The sequence below is a fragment of the Lissotriton vulgaris genome, chromosome 4_1 (assembly GCF_964263255.1).
Source record: "Lissotriton vulgaris chromosome 4_1, aLisVul1.2, whole genome shotgun sequence".
Taxonomy (NCBI): domain Eukaryota; kingdom Metazoa; phylum Chordata; class Amphibia; order Caudata; family Salamandridae; genus Lissotriton; species Lissotriton vulgaris.
Genome location: NC_141691.1, coordinates 1,658,383,218 through 1,658,397,117, shown reverse-complemented (window position 1 = coordinate 1,658,397,117; position 13,900 = coordinate 1,658,383,218). Strand labels below are relative to the sequence as shown.

At 43.5% G+C, this 13,900-nt stretch overlaps 1 protein-coding gene across 3 annotated transcripts in view; it reads left to right on the top strand.

The window, feature by feature from the left end:
* The window catches only part of PAG1 (phosphoprotein membrane anchor with glycosphingolipid microdomains 1), a 485,100-nt gene that overhangs the window by 53,057 nt on the left and 418,143 nt on the right, over nt 1-13,900 (top strand). For all 3 annotated transcript variants that reach the window (XM_086965925.1, XM_086965928.1, XM_086965926.1), the window contains exon 2: nt 4,994-5,084. The gene's annotated coding sequence lies outside the window, so the exon portion shown is untranslated. The remainder of the gene's footprint in view (nt 1-4,993; nt 5,085-13,900) is intronic.

Here is a 13,900-nt window from a genome sequence, read left to right as displayed (position 1 = left end):
GTTTGTGGACGGAATTGGCTGAAATTTTCAGGAAAATGGCACATTTTGTTTCTGAGCAGCCCCTGAAAATTTGGGGGGGTTTCGTCAAGGAGGGGGGCGAGAAAAAGGGGGGTCCCAAAACGCGTTTTTCCCATTCATTTTTCCATAGGGCGGTTGGAATCACTTTTAGCTCGAACGGCTAAATGGATTTACACGAAACTTGGCAAAATTGTAGATATGGTTTGCCCGACGTGCCTTTGCTATGTCTCAATATATGTGCTCCAGTGGATTTTGAGAAATTAACGTTTTAAAAAACAGATATATCTGTGACAGCGCTCCGGGTACCGCCCGGTTCGCGTACCTGACGCATAACGGAACTTCGCGAAGGGAAGCTGATTGGCTCTCCAGTGTCTGTCAACATTCTAAACAGTCCGGAACGGCCGCCATCTTGTCTCTCGGTAGGATCGGGAGACAAGAGGTGGAGAAAAACGAAGGGGGAAATTAATGAAAGGGGGCAAGGTAGACCCCTCCTGACCCCCTAGGATTGATGAGGGGGCTATTAAAGTGCCTCGCGGGGCAAAAAAAAAAATGTTTGCGATTTTTTGCGGTAGAGGCGCTTCCCGGTACGCGAACCGGGCAGCTAACCGGCAGCGTAAAGGGAGTCCGCCATCTTGTGTTTTTGGAGCGTCCGGTTCGCGTACCGGGTAGCGTTCCGGTAAGCGTAACCAAGAGAAACAGTAAAATAATATTTAAGGGAATAGATTTCCACCAAACTTGGCAAAATTGTAGGGACTGTTTGTTTGATGTGCCTTTGCTAGGTCTCAAGATATGTGCTCGTGTGTATTTTGTCTAATTAAGGTTAAAAAAATATATATATCTGTAAGCGTGCTCTGGTGCGCTTACGTTATGGGTTTGGTTTGCGCTGCAGAGCCGATATTTCACGGTTATGCGACGCGTCATGAGGCGTCTCACGTGGCTACGTGATACGTCACGTAATAAAGAATATATTTTACAGCTATAGATATTAGCTTTTAAAAAAACAATGAAATTCACTGAAAAAACCATAGGTTATAGACCATATATAGTTAGGAATTTGCATTTACAAAACCTTGAAAATTCACACAAAAAACCATAGGTTAGAGACCATATATAGTTAGCTGGACATTTTATTGATATAAAACCAATGAAATTCCATATATAGTTAGTTGCACTAACTATATATTTCGCGCATCCGCAATCCAATGCTGATGATGTCACATATTACATCATTCATGACATGGTCAGTGACATCACTGATGACATCACTGATGACATCTCAAATGACATCACTGATGACATCTCATTTAACATCAATGATCACACCACTGATGATATACTTCATGTGAAAATACAATGCACCTCCTTACACTCTAATATAACCTCTGTTACACCTAGTGTAAAATACAGAGTATCATTTTTGAAACCATTGACACACGAATAACATTTACTACATACGCACTCACTGATTCCTACGTCTACACACACATTCACTCATTCACCCATACAATCACTCGTACATACAGTCACTCATCATTACAACACTATCATATGCACTCATACACCTATGCAGACACTCACACACTGCCACTCATCCATGGAGTTACTCACACACCTAGTCAGTCCTGTAAAGAATCAATCACACTTTGATTTCTTCATCTATACAGTAAAACACAGAACTGCTTACATTTTCACAGATATACTAACACATACTTACTCACTTATAGAATCAAATCCTTCATCCATACTCTTATACATCCACTCATTCTTCAATATGTAAAACATATTTAAACTTTACAAAAACACACAGACACTGGATGATGTCATCAGTGATGTCACTGACCATGTCATGAATGATGTAATATGTGACATCATCAGCATTGGATTGCGGATGCGCGAAATATATCGTTAGTGCAACTAACTATATATGGAATTTCATTGGTTTTATATCAATAAAATGTCCAGCTAACTATATATGGTCTCTAACCTATGGTTTTTTTCAGTGAATTTTCAAGGTTTTGTAAATGCAAATTCCTAACTATATATGGTCTAGAACCTATGTTTTTTTCAGTATATATATATATATATATATATATATATATATATATATATATATATATATATATATATATATATAGTTTTGGTTACCTCTTCGTTCATTGGTTCATCCATCTGTTGTTTACATTTTACTTCTGCCCAGTACAGCATGAAGCAATGCTCACCTTTGGCCCTCGTCCACTTTGAATTACTGCATTTTGCTTGATCATGTGCACAACTACCTAAAACGAAGTGCGCTTATTGGCAAGGCTAGTGATAATGCTGTACTTTGCTTGTACCTTTTCCATTCGTTTTTTAAAATAATTTTTGTTTTAAAATTACCTTCTACATTTAAACTACAATTTCACATTACACTATTTCAAATCCCACAGCACATTTTCTTTGCACCAATTATATTATCCTGTAATGTGAAATATTGCTTAGAGGGATTTCTTTACATCTCCAAGTGTGTGCTGAGAAGCACAAGCACTGTAATTTTTCTTTTTAAAAGTGTTTTTTCTTTTATTTAAAATTAGTATTGCAAGCATAGGTCTGCCACTTTAGGTGTCCGCATATTTTCTTTCTTCCGTTCTTAGTGGCACAATTGTGCATTAAAAAATAACCGTCATGCCAGCTTGCTAAGACAAGATGAACTGGCTTTGCCAATCGTTTTATTTTTGTGGTAGTACAATAATTCAGGTGAAGGGAATGGCCCAAAAGTAGGCGTCTAGGCGTACAGTTACCAAACCACTGTCAACTGCAGTTGATCATTTGCCTGGTGTCGTAAGACATTAGTGGTAATGTAGTCAATGTGTGCCAATGCTGGACAGGTGCTTGGAAGCCAAAAACAAATGATCATATTACATTAAGAAGGCTCCAAATTCATCTCTTTCAATGGGTGGTGGTCCCTGGTGTGTGTTGCTCTCCATAACTATGTATGCATTAAGACGGGGCAACCCAGTATTCCTCCAAGGAATTGGGTATTGTGATCTACAAACGAAATATGTTCCTGGAGGAATTGTTTGTACTCAACTTAATCTTATGCTGGTCATAAGCATGGTCCAATGACATCAACAAATCACTCATGTACAATACCAATGACGTATTGTTATAAACATGAATATACTTATAGGGATTGAATCCTCGCAACATCACATCCATTGCACATAATTGCAGTACAAATAAAAAATGTTATATACACAAGTACATCAAAAAACAACACTGATGCCACCTTATCCCTGTGTAAACATTCATTAGGTTTGGGGATTCTAGGAAGCACAAAGATCCTTCTAACAATAAAGGGACACGACACCACAGTCCATGAGCTACAAATCATCATATTTCAACTTTGAATGGAGGACTGAAAGCACCATACAGTGCCACTAATGCTGTTAGAGAGGACAGACTGTTGATGTTTCTATCTCAAATGGCACACCAGGTCTGCAAGACTATACTCCGTATTCAGTGTTGAGAGGGAGAAAAGCCTGTACGTACTTGCCAATAATTCAAATATACCTCTGCACAAAGGGCTCAGCAGATTCCCTATGCATCAAGTAATTTGAACTACGTGCAATTCTATTCACTCAGGAAATATGATTGTGGTCACTGATACGTTCATGGCGGGATCAGTTTGGTTGGCCCGTTGATCGGTGATCAGAATCATATTTCCCAAGTGATGTGTTATCAAGTACCATACCTACAGTCTTTACTCCTTCTTAACACTTAGTCCTGAGGATGGTCTTGTGGTTCTAATGTGCCATTTGAGACCGAAACGTCAACAGAGCTGTCACACAGGCCCTCATCATCAGCCAACTTGACTACGGCAATGCACTCTATTTGGGCACCACCACCAAACTCATGAGAAGACTCCAGACGATCCAGAATGCAGCAGCCAGGTTGATCCTCAACCTGCCCAAGAGAACCTCCATCACCAGAAAGACCTTCACTGCCTCCCTATCCCGATAAGATGGCAATTCAAGCTCCTGACCCACGCCTCCAAAGCCCTCCATGACCAAGGACCCGACTACATGAACCACCGCCTGAATTTCCACCCGCCTTCCAGGAGCCTGGCTCTTTGACTGATGCACGCTGCACAGCACCTGCGTATCCTCCCGTGTGATAAGCCACGCTAGATATGTACCCAATGATTGATTGATCGACTATGCTCTGGATCATCATTGACAGGTAATCCCACACAAGAGAACCATTTGACGGGGTTTGCTGGGAACACAAGGCCTTTCATTATGAGTCACTCACTGTTTTTAACTCTCAGAGGAAGTACCTGGCTACCCTCCACCTGGGATTACTGGGTGCAAATGCAGAAGCATCCATCCTGGTCAGAGTCTCTGCCCAGACCCCACCCAACGCTCTCCCATTGCACTGGGGGAGCACTCCTGCAACTGTCCCTGCGCATGACCGGGTGTAACCTTCATTCTCAGATTAACACCAAGGAGGAGCAGGTAGCAAATCTGAACTGTAAAGTCCCCGGAATCGAGCACAGTTTACCGAATTGCAGGGTTTGCGACTAGTACATCTGGAGCTAAACTCCTGTCTCTGAAGCAGAAAATGGTTTCATTCCCAAAGGTTTTCAGTAGCTATGCATGCTATGAATTCTTATTGCTTCTGCGCGTTTTACCAGGCTATGTATAGAACAAAATGTTGATGTATTTGTTTAATTAAGAATATACATTGACACCTGCTACATCAGCTGCTGGTGTTTTAGAGCCATGGTATCTATGCTGCTAGAATTTAAACAGCAGTTAACCATACAATCACAAATTAATAAGTATGAAAAAGAAGCGATCGGCAGCGCAGTGGCTGATAAGACTATCGACGTTGCTTCTGAAAATGATGGAAACCGAGCTATTGATCTGTAGGGGGCTGAACTGAAGCCCTCCCTAATGATGGAGCTCTTTAACCTTTCTGTTTTATGTCTCCATAGGGATTCTCTGTCTGAGGCGCCATACGTCATCCCTGGCATCGAACACTGAACTGGATTAAGGTTGTCAAAGGAGCGGATTTGAGAATACCTGGTATGTGCTGAATCCTTCCAACTTTGCATATAAATAAAGAGCAATCGATAATGACTGCCTCTGTTGCTGTGGAGAGCGTTCTGTGAGAAGCTGACATGTTTAAGGCCCTGAATTGTCTCCTGAAAGGTGTGTACCTGTAGGGATTCAAGTCTACCTAAAGGGTCGATGTTTTTCATTATTACATCAGCACAGGAAATTCAGTCTGGAAATGAAGCAGTTTTGAATTATTGTGCCAATGTATGAGAGTGAATGAGTATGTTTCAGTGCTATAAAAACAAGCATTGGCAAAGCCAAATAGGACGCGTCTTTGGGACCTATTAGCTTTGTCAAGGGTTTTTAGCGATGCTGAGCAGGATAGTAAGAGGAATAAGAAAAAGCCTATGCCGCTGCAAGCTGCTTCCTTTTGTAGGCATGCACATCATGCATGCATGTACCTACAAAATGACGTGGTCACATTTTGATGTTTTATTCACTAGTCTTGATTGCATCTTTCAATAGAAAGCAAATGTGCAAAACCGTTTTTTGGGTTTGTGTTTTTTTAACAGGTGGGGCAAAGCGACATTCAGGTGAAAGCAAAATGGGGCAGAGAAGGGGAGGAAGCAACACAGGGCATGTGTGGGGTAGTAAAATGGAGGGAATGGATGGTGGAAGCAAACAACACAAAGAACAACTTAGAGAGCTGGAGGGAATGCAAATGAAGTAGAAAGACAGTAACATGAAAAGAGGGGTAAAGAAGCATAAAGGTGAGAAAGCAACGCATAGGAGAAGCTCACATGGGCGAGTGCAAAATGGAGGGGGTGAAGAGGAAGCACATGGTCAAGAGCGAGCCCAACACGGAGCACAGAAGAGTGGGGGAAGAGACGTATATGAGGGAGATAGCTGGAAAACAAATACAATCTTGTTGAGTGTTTTACCATAAAGAAAAAAAGAACCTGAAAAGTAGGCAGTGGATGGACACAAGTAATGTGCCAGTGCTCCAGGGAAGAGACAAACACAGGAAGAGGAAGTAAAGCGTACACAAACTAATGAAGAAGAAGCAAGGACATGAGTGACAACCAATGGTAAGCAATGGGTGGGATCCAAGCCCACTCTCAGCTGACAGTATGTCTTTTGAAAACTAGACAGTTTGTACTCTCTGGGATGCCAGACCTAACGAGTCCACAATTACAATATAGCATGCAGAAACCTAGCACAGGAAGGGAGTGTGTCATAAAAAAGAAAGCAACTTACAAAATTAATTCTTCTAAGGAGACAATTGCAAAAACATTACATCGGCGAATGACAGAATGAATGATTACAGAGCATAGAGAGGGATGGTACTCCAGCAAGCTGAAAGAAAGGAGGGGAGGGGGTGAGACGTGGGAGAAAATACAAGTAGAGCTCTATGGAGCTGTTTCATTATTAGACTTTGTTGTATTAAGGGTTGGAATTTGTGCCCACTACATGAAAACAATAGCGTGGCCTTTCCACAGGTACACCATTTCTTAAAGCGAAACAGGCTTTTAATGCTATGCATGCGTATTTTTGGGTGGGCTGGATTACGCAGGGTTATGATTGTGCATGACTGTATATGTTTTTACATGCCACTGAATGCCTCTGGTGCATGTTTGTCTGTGCTTAGCATGGTGTCTCTAGCTAGTTCATTTGTATAGACGTATGGCAGAGTATTTTTTGTGTGCGTTTGTGAGTGTGTGTGTGTCTGACTTTATGAAGCTGTTATTGTGCATTTGTGTGGCTGTAAATTTGTTTAAATGTTGCTATATGTCATGCAAGCATGTTTGTGTGTAGATTTCTGTACCTTATGCATGTTTGTGTGTATGTGTACAGATTTGTGAGAATAGCACCATGTGTATTTCTAGTGTGTTTGTGATGCCATGTGTCAGTGCATGTCTTTGTGTGTTACTGTTTGTTTGAGTGCCTTTGAGTTTTAGTGTGTCTTTACCAGGTGCTTGTTAGTCTTTGTAACCGTGTGTTTTTGTGCACATAATACTGTGTGTCTTGCTAGGGTTTTTTCACTGTGGGTGTATGGGCCTGTGCAACACTGTATATTTCTGGGAGTTTAGGGGTGAGTGTGGTCTACAGATGTAGTCTGTGTTTCGACACCAGATCAAATGTCTTCTTCAGGCTAATGACATTTGTTTACTTTCAAATCAATGTTATAAAGTATTTATGTATCCCAACACTTTCATGCTCAAGGCCGTCTGCAAACTATGCCAAATGTTTAAAAGATTTGTTGAAACTGGAGATTTTATTTTGTATTGATGATATGCAACCAATTTTTCAAACTAATGTGATACAAAAACCTCAATTTGTATTACTGCCTTTATACGAAAAAAATGAGTGGCCATTGTGTATGTCTGCTACCATGATCCTATTTTACACACTTTCAAGACGTGATATAAGCAGAACGGAATCATGGCTACAATAAACGTCAAAGCCAGACTTTGGTGGCGAACCAAGGACGCTGCAAGACATGGCTGTCAGATTTGATTCCTTTTCAAGATGCTCACATAGCAAATTAAAATGACTGTTGGTTTCAGTTATTAACATGAGTACTGTAGATATTCTAAGGAATGAGGCTGAGTTTTTATTGTTTCTACGCTTGGCCTGCAGCGAAATCCTCCATCCCTGCCTGTTTCTGTGGTTGTGGCAGCCAGGCACGCACATCCTCTGCGGATCTGGACATGGGACGCGGAGCATTCTGAAATCGCACCGGGCGCCCGCAGCCTGTTTGTAGCCAAGAGCCAGCGATTGCGCTCAAAATGGCCACACTGGCTCCCCAGCAGCTACTTCTGGCATCTTGGGTTCTGCACACATGCTTAGCGATAAAGGACTTCAGGAGTCTGCCTGCCACGAAGAGGATAACAAGAGCCCTGGTAGGGGGCCACGTCCAGTGATGAGGTTCTAGAGAAGCCAGGAGGTTAAAATAAAATTAGAACTGAAAGTACACCATCGCAGGAGTCCATAACAATCTACGCAGGCTGCTTTGTGTGTAGACAGCCATTTTCTCGTAAAGTTTTAGTATTCTGTTTTAACCACTGCATTTCTATTAACAACATTTCCCTCATCCCCCGGGAGTCAATGGTCGTAAATTTAATGAGGCTCGGGGAGAGTTGTCAGAGTCCTTCTACGGCTCCCTCAGGGGCTCTGAATGGACGAGAGACTCTAATGTATGCCAGGTCAGAGCGGCCATGCTGGCATTAATGGCTCGAGGACCGTCGGTGATGACGACAGTGGAGATGTGTATGATTCCTTCCTTTTCAGAACCGTGTACAGTGTACACTGACGAGGAAAAAGGCCCGACAAAGTGCGCCTCGCCATATATTCCCTTAGCTGTGGAGCGACAGTGCTTCTTTTGAAAGTGCACAGCGTGTTAGGTTGTAGTTACAGGGTATCAATCAGCATTCTTAAAATCTATGGGGTCTGGGAATCTGCCCTAGAAACTTCCACTGTACAGGAACAATTCCATACACATTGAAGGCCCCCACCCACACACGGAGTGAGGACAATCTTTGGAGAGAGGGATGTGACTAGACCCAGAGCGAGGCATTGGCCAAATAAAACACAATTACACACTTACTTCGGCCTTCCTTGGAGTAGGTGCGCCCTTAGGCATGTGCAAGCTGTGCACCTGCACAGGGCCACCAAACCCCAGGGGCCGCCACGCCAATATATATCCTTAATATAATAATCCTCTGAGGATGGATTCATATTTGAGTGGCGGCCCCTGGCAGGGATTTGGTGGCCTCTGGCTCTGTTCCACTTCCAAACACCCTGACCCCCCCCTCTTCCGGGTCCCCGCCTGGACCCCCTCGTCCGGGGCCCCCTACCTACGCTCCCTGCCCAGGGCCGTCATGAGCCTAGAGCCGCCCCTGCTTGGAGACATGCTGCATGAAGAAAATCTTACTATGGAGCCCTCAAGTAAAATTCACACAAAGCAAGTTTCGGCTGGTGCTTTGGTTTTGTGAGGTAAAGAGGTCGGAGGTTTACTGCAGCAATATACTTGAGGTCTGGCTATAACCAAGACATTTTGATTTTACTAAAATGGTACATATAATATGGCTACTTATACGGGCGTTCAGGCTGCTCTCTTCACCCATTGGTCTTTTTTTTGTGTCATTCACGTTTTGCTTCTGACCACCACACCATATACTATGAGGCAATGGGTCAGCCCATTTGAGCCATTGGCTCACTTCACTGTGAGTGACAACATTGTGCTTGTGCATTAAGTATATTGCTACCAAAATTTAATATCATTCAATATTTTTTCATTCTGCAAAGCCAAACAGCTCTTTTGACGCCGCTCTTGGACCATTGTTGCCAGTGCTTCTCGTGCTGGAACTTTGAGCACTGTACATTTTTTGATAATTTTTTTTCTCCTTGAAGTTTAATTAAACACGTTTTAAGCCCATTCATAGATGGCTTCAGATGCGTTTGCACGTACAGGCAGCCGTCTTTAAATGTTGCGGCTAAACTTTATTACTAAAACGTTACAAGATGGTCGACTGTGTGTATGCATTCGTGTACAAGCATTGCATGCATTCTTTGTATGTAATTAAGAATTTCAAAAACAAAAAAAGGATTGGCAAAATATCAGTTGTCTTTGTCCATGCCGGTTTCAGCATGAGACTCAGTAGTGAATTTGTCATGAAGCAAAGATTTCTCTTTCTGTACCACGCTATATAGTGAACACTGTACGTTAAGTGAAAGATGCTGTCTCACCACATTTGTTGGAGACACCACAACCCAGATTGAGCTGATGAGTTCATCTCTTTCATCAAAGCAGAGATGGGTGTCCACAAACCCTGCTTCCTCTCTGATACTCTCACTGTTTTCGTTTGGTACAGGTGTTGGAAGGCTTCTCTACTACCGAGTATCCCCTGTGTTAGCCTGAGCTGAATACTTCACCTTTGCAGCAGCACTTTTCTTCTTTTTAGGTCGAAGCCTACCAAACGCGGCAGCTGTCTGGTTTGCTAAAACATCTTGGGGACATTTAGAAAGCTGACCTCCAAATGCATTCTCCCCATTGCTTACAGTTGCCTCTGTGATTTTTAACTCACATTTGCCTGCTTTGTTAGCTGGCCTTATTTTTTTAAGCTGTCCACCATGTGTGTCTCCCTTCCATGGATTATAGCCTGTTTACCATTGCCCCTTGTATTCTTCAAATTTTGTTCTGGTCACTTTTGCTGTACACTCAAAGGCAGAGGTCAAATGTCAGGTTATGTCTTCTGAGGGAACCTGGTGTGTACTTTTCTTTCACTGACTTCAATTTGAGAGGCTTTATCTGACACTCTGGGAGTTTGAAAGGGGGTGGCTTTTTTACCCTTGATTCTGTGTAGGGTTTTCTAATTTTTTTCATTTGTTCTCTCTGTCGCAGGTTCTGGGTGTTGCTTGCGCCGTGACACCTATGGACACTATGTGCACTACAAATGTATTTTACTTACTCGCTAAAGGCTTTTTTCTGGCACAAAACAACATTTAAATGCTTGTAAATGAACTGTGAAAACACTTCAGAATGTAACAGAGTTAGGACAGCACATATGAAGCACTGTGCCACTCCAATCTTTTCCAATCTGTCCCACTCTCTGCCACTCAACTCTATTCCATTCTTTCCCACTCCACTCCGTGCCACTCCACTCCGTGCCACTCCACTCTGTGCCACTCCACTCCACTCTATGCCCCTCCACTCTACAACACTCTATGCCCCTCCACAACTCTACAGCACTGCACGACAATCCACAACCCTCTTCACTACTCTACCCTACACCACTTTACCCCACTCTATGCTATGCCACTCCACTCCATGCCACAACACTCCATGACACTCCACGCTGTAGTGTAGTTCCTATTTTCCCAATAGGCTCTGCGCATTGGAATAACATAAACAGCAGTGTAGACGTAGGACTGAGGTCATCTAGGTCTCTACTGACTATGTTAAACTTAATTTAGGCTTGCGCCAGCTAGCTCAGAGGTCACTGGAAACTTTCTTGAATGAATAGGGAGGGACAAGCTCCCCTGGCTCAGACAAGAAGGGATTCAGTTTCCGACAACCGCATAAACATGACAACTTTGCTCCCTCAGAATAAGAGTGTATCTCTAGAGTCGTGTGAAAACAATAGACAGCTATTTCACTCAGTCAGCAGTGCATACTTAGTTTTACCAGAATGCAGAGAAATAGAGAGACGGGCGTTTTCAATAAAAAGGTGTAATTTATTGAGCAGTCTTCTTTCTCATGCAAGAGAAGTGAATTGCCACAATTGCAATACTTAAAGTAAAGTTAAGTGCGTACAGTAAAAGTAGTATTAGGAAATAATACTGTAAAAGCATTGATATGGTTTCTTAGCCATATGTTACTTTAAAATGGATAAAATATATACATACATAAATACATTGACTAAACGTACTCAACTGGTGCTTCTAACTAAGCCTACCCCGGTGTACCTGACCTAAGCCTAATACTTGGGAAGGGATGAGTAAGTAGCAGTTTAAGTTAAGTTGGTTAAGATTATTTTGCCAAGAATTTGCATCAAGAATTCTCTTACGGGTTTAGTCTGCTCCGTACCTTGGTAATAGAATGTGGGAGGTCTGGTATCTCTTTCTTCAGGACTCGATATCCCAGCAACCCGCAAGGGTAGGCTGGAAACACCGGAGCTGATTTTCTCGGCTGGAGAAAAAGACAGCGTCTCTCTCAGTGCGTCAAACGGGAGGGGCGGCTTCCGTGGGCTCTCGCATCAGCTGGGCTCTCGGGCAAGTAGATGGCCGCTCTGCTCCTAACCACCGTGTGTTTGCTTAAGGCAACTGTTGGTATTTTATACCTGAAAAGTGCCGGGTTTGACGTAAGGTTGGACATAAGACGTCACCAAGAACTAACAGTTCTTGCTGGACTCCAGGAGTTCTTGTTCAAATCAAAACAAAAGCAGGGGAACATTTCCCGGGCTGCTGGAGGCTTGGTTTGTTTAAAGAACGCGTTGTGCTTTCTAAGAGTCGATGGGAGTAGCCGTGCTGTGCTTTGGACTGCATGGGCTATTGCTGAATATGGATCCGATTCTTATGCCTTTATCAGGATATTATTGTTTATTACCTCACAAGGGCATAAATCGGGAATATCGAATTAGGGTCCTAGATATAAACACAACAACGCAATGTCTCTCCAGAACTCTCTGAGACTCCACTCTATCCTTCTCCACACCTCTCCACTCTACCACACTCCATGGCACTCTACTCCACTCCAAACTACAACTCTATGCCCCTCCGCGCTACGCCCCTCCGCGCTACGGCCCACCACGCTACGCCCCTCCACGCTATGCCCCTACACACTATGCACTCTACTTCACTCTGATGCTTTACTCCACCCTACACTATGTCACTCGACTTCTCTCTATGCCACTCCTCTCTTTGGCATGACACTACAAGCTACTCCACTTTACCCCCTCAACTCTGACACCCCACTCCACTCTATGCCATTCTATGCCCTCCTACTCCTCTCTATGCCAACCTACTTTACGCAACTCTAGTCAATGACACTTTACGACCCTTCACTCTGACACTCCCCTCTATGCCCCGCCACACCATGCCACTCTACCCTACTCCATTCTGCGCCACCCCTCTTTACTCCACTCTATGCTGCCCCACTCTACGCCACTCTACCCAATGCTTCCCCATGACACAATATGACCATCCATTCTATAACCTCCACTCCACGACCCTCCACGCTATGCAACAATACTCTACGACACTCCAGTCTATTACTCTTGCCTCTGCGACACTCCACCCTACTCCACAACACCCCTCTCTATACCACAACACTGCACTCTGACACTGCACTCTGACACTCTACTTCACTCCATGCCTCTCTACTCTACAACAGTCTACTTGCCTCCATGCCACTCCACTCTACAACAGTCTACTTCCTCATCACCACTCTATGCCACTCCACTTTACTCTGACACACTAGTCCACTCAATGCCACCCAGGTCTATGACACTCTGTCACTCCATTCTATAACATTCTGTTCCCCTATGCACCCCTTCACTTTACGGCCACTGTATACAACTTCACACCACTCTATTCTACTCAACTCCACACCACTCAATTCCACACCACTCAACTCCATTACACTCCACTCCACAACACTTCATGACACTCCACTCTACTCCAAGACACTCCATGGCACTTCACAACTCCCCATGACACTCCACTCTGACCGTGTGTGACACTCCTCTCAACGCCACACCACACCACAACCCTCCACTCTATGCCTCTCCACGACACTGTACGCCACTCCACTCAACAACACTCTACTCCACTCTAAACTACTTCATTCTAAAACACTCCACGCCTCTCTCCTCTGCGCCACAAATTTTTAGCTATGCTGAATAGCAACCACGCTGCTGTACAACATGGCCGAAACACATTGGCAAAGCCAATAGCTCTTACAGGTGGCACAACTGATTGGCTTTGCCAATGCCTTTTTGCTGTTTAACACTTGCCCAAATAATTGCTGCCTAATTCCAAATATAAACCATGTCCTCCTTGACCCAAAGTGCTCTGCTGAACATTACCACCAGAAATGCCAATGGGAGCTGCTGCTCTTCTTTTAAAAAAAAATCTTACTCCACATTGTCTAGGTGTCGAACATAGAGCTGGGTAATCCTATAGACATGGCTGCTACTAGAAGTAGGTGACTGGTTTCAGTATTGCACATATGAGGTGGGCCCCCTCTTTAATTGCACTTTTATGCTCATTCCTGTCCAGTCAGTGTGAGCGTGGTGAATCTTGCACTGGTGGGACTGTACACCTCTGGTTATGCCATTGCA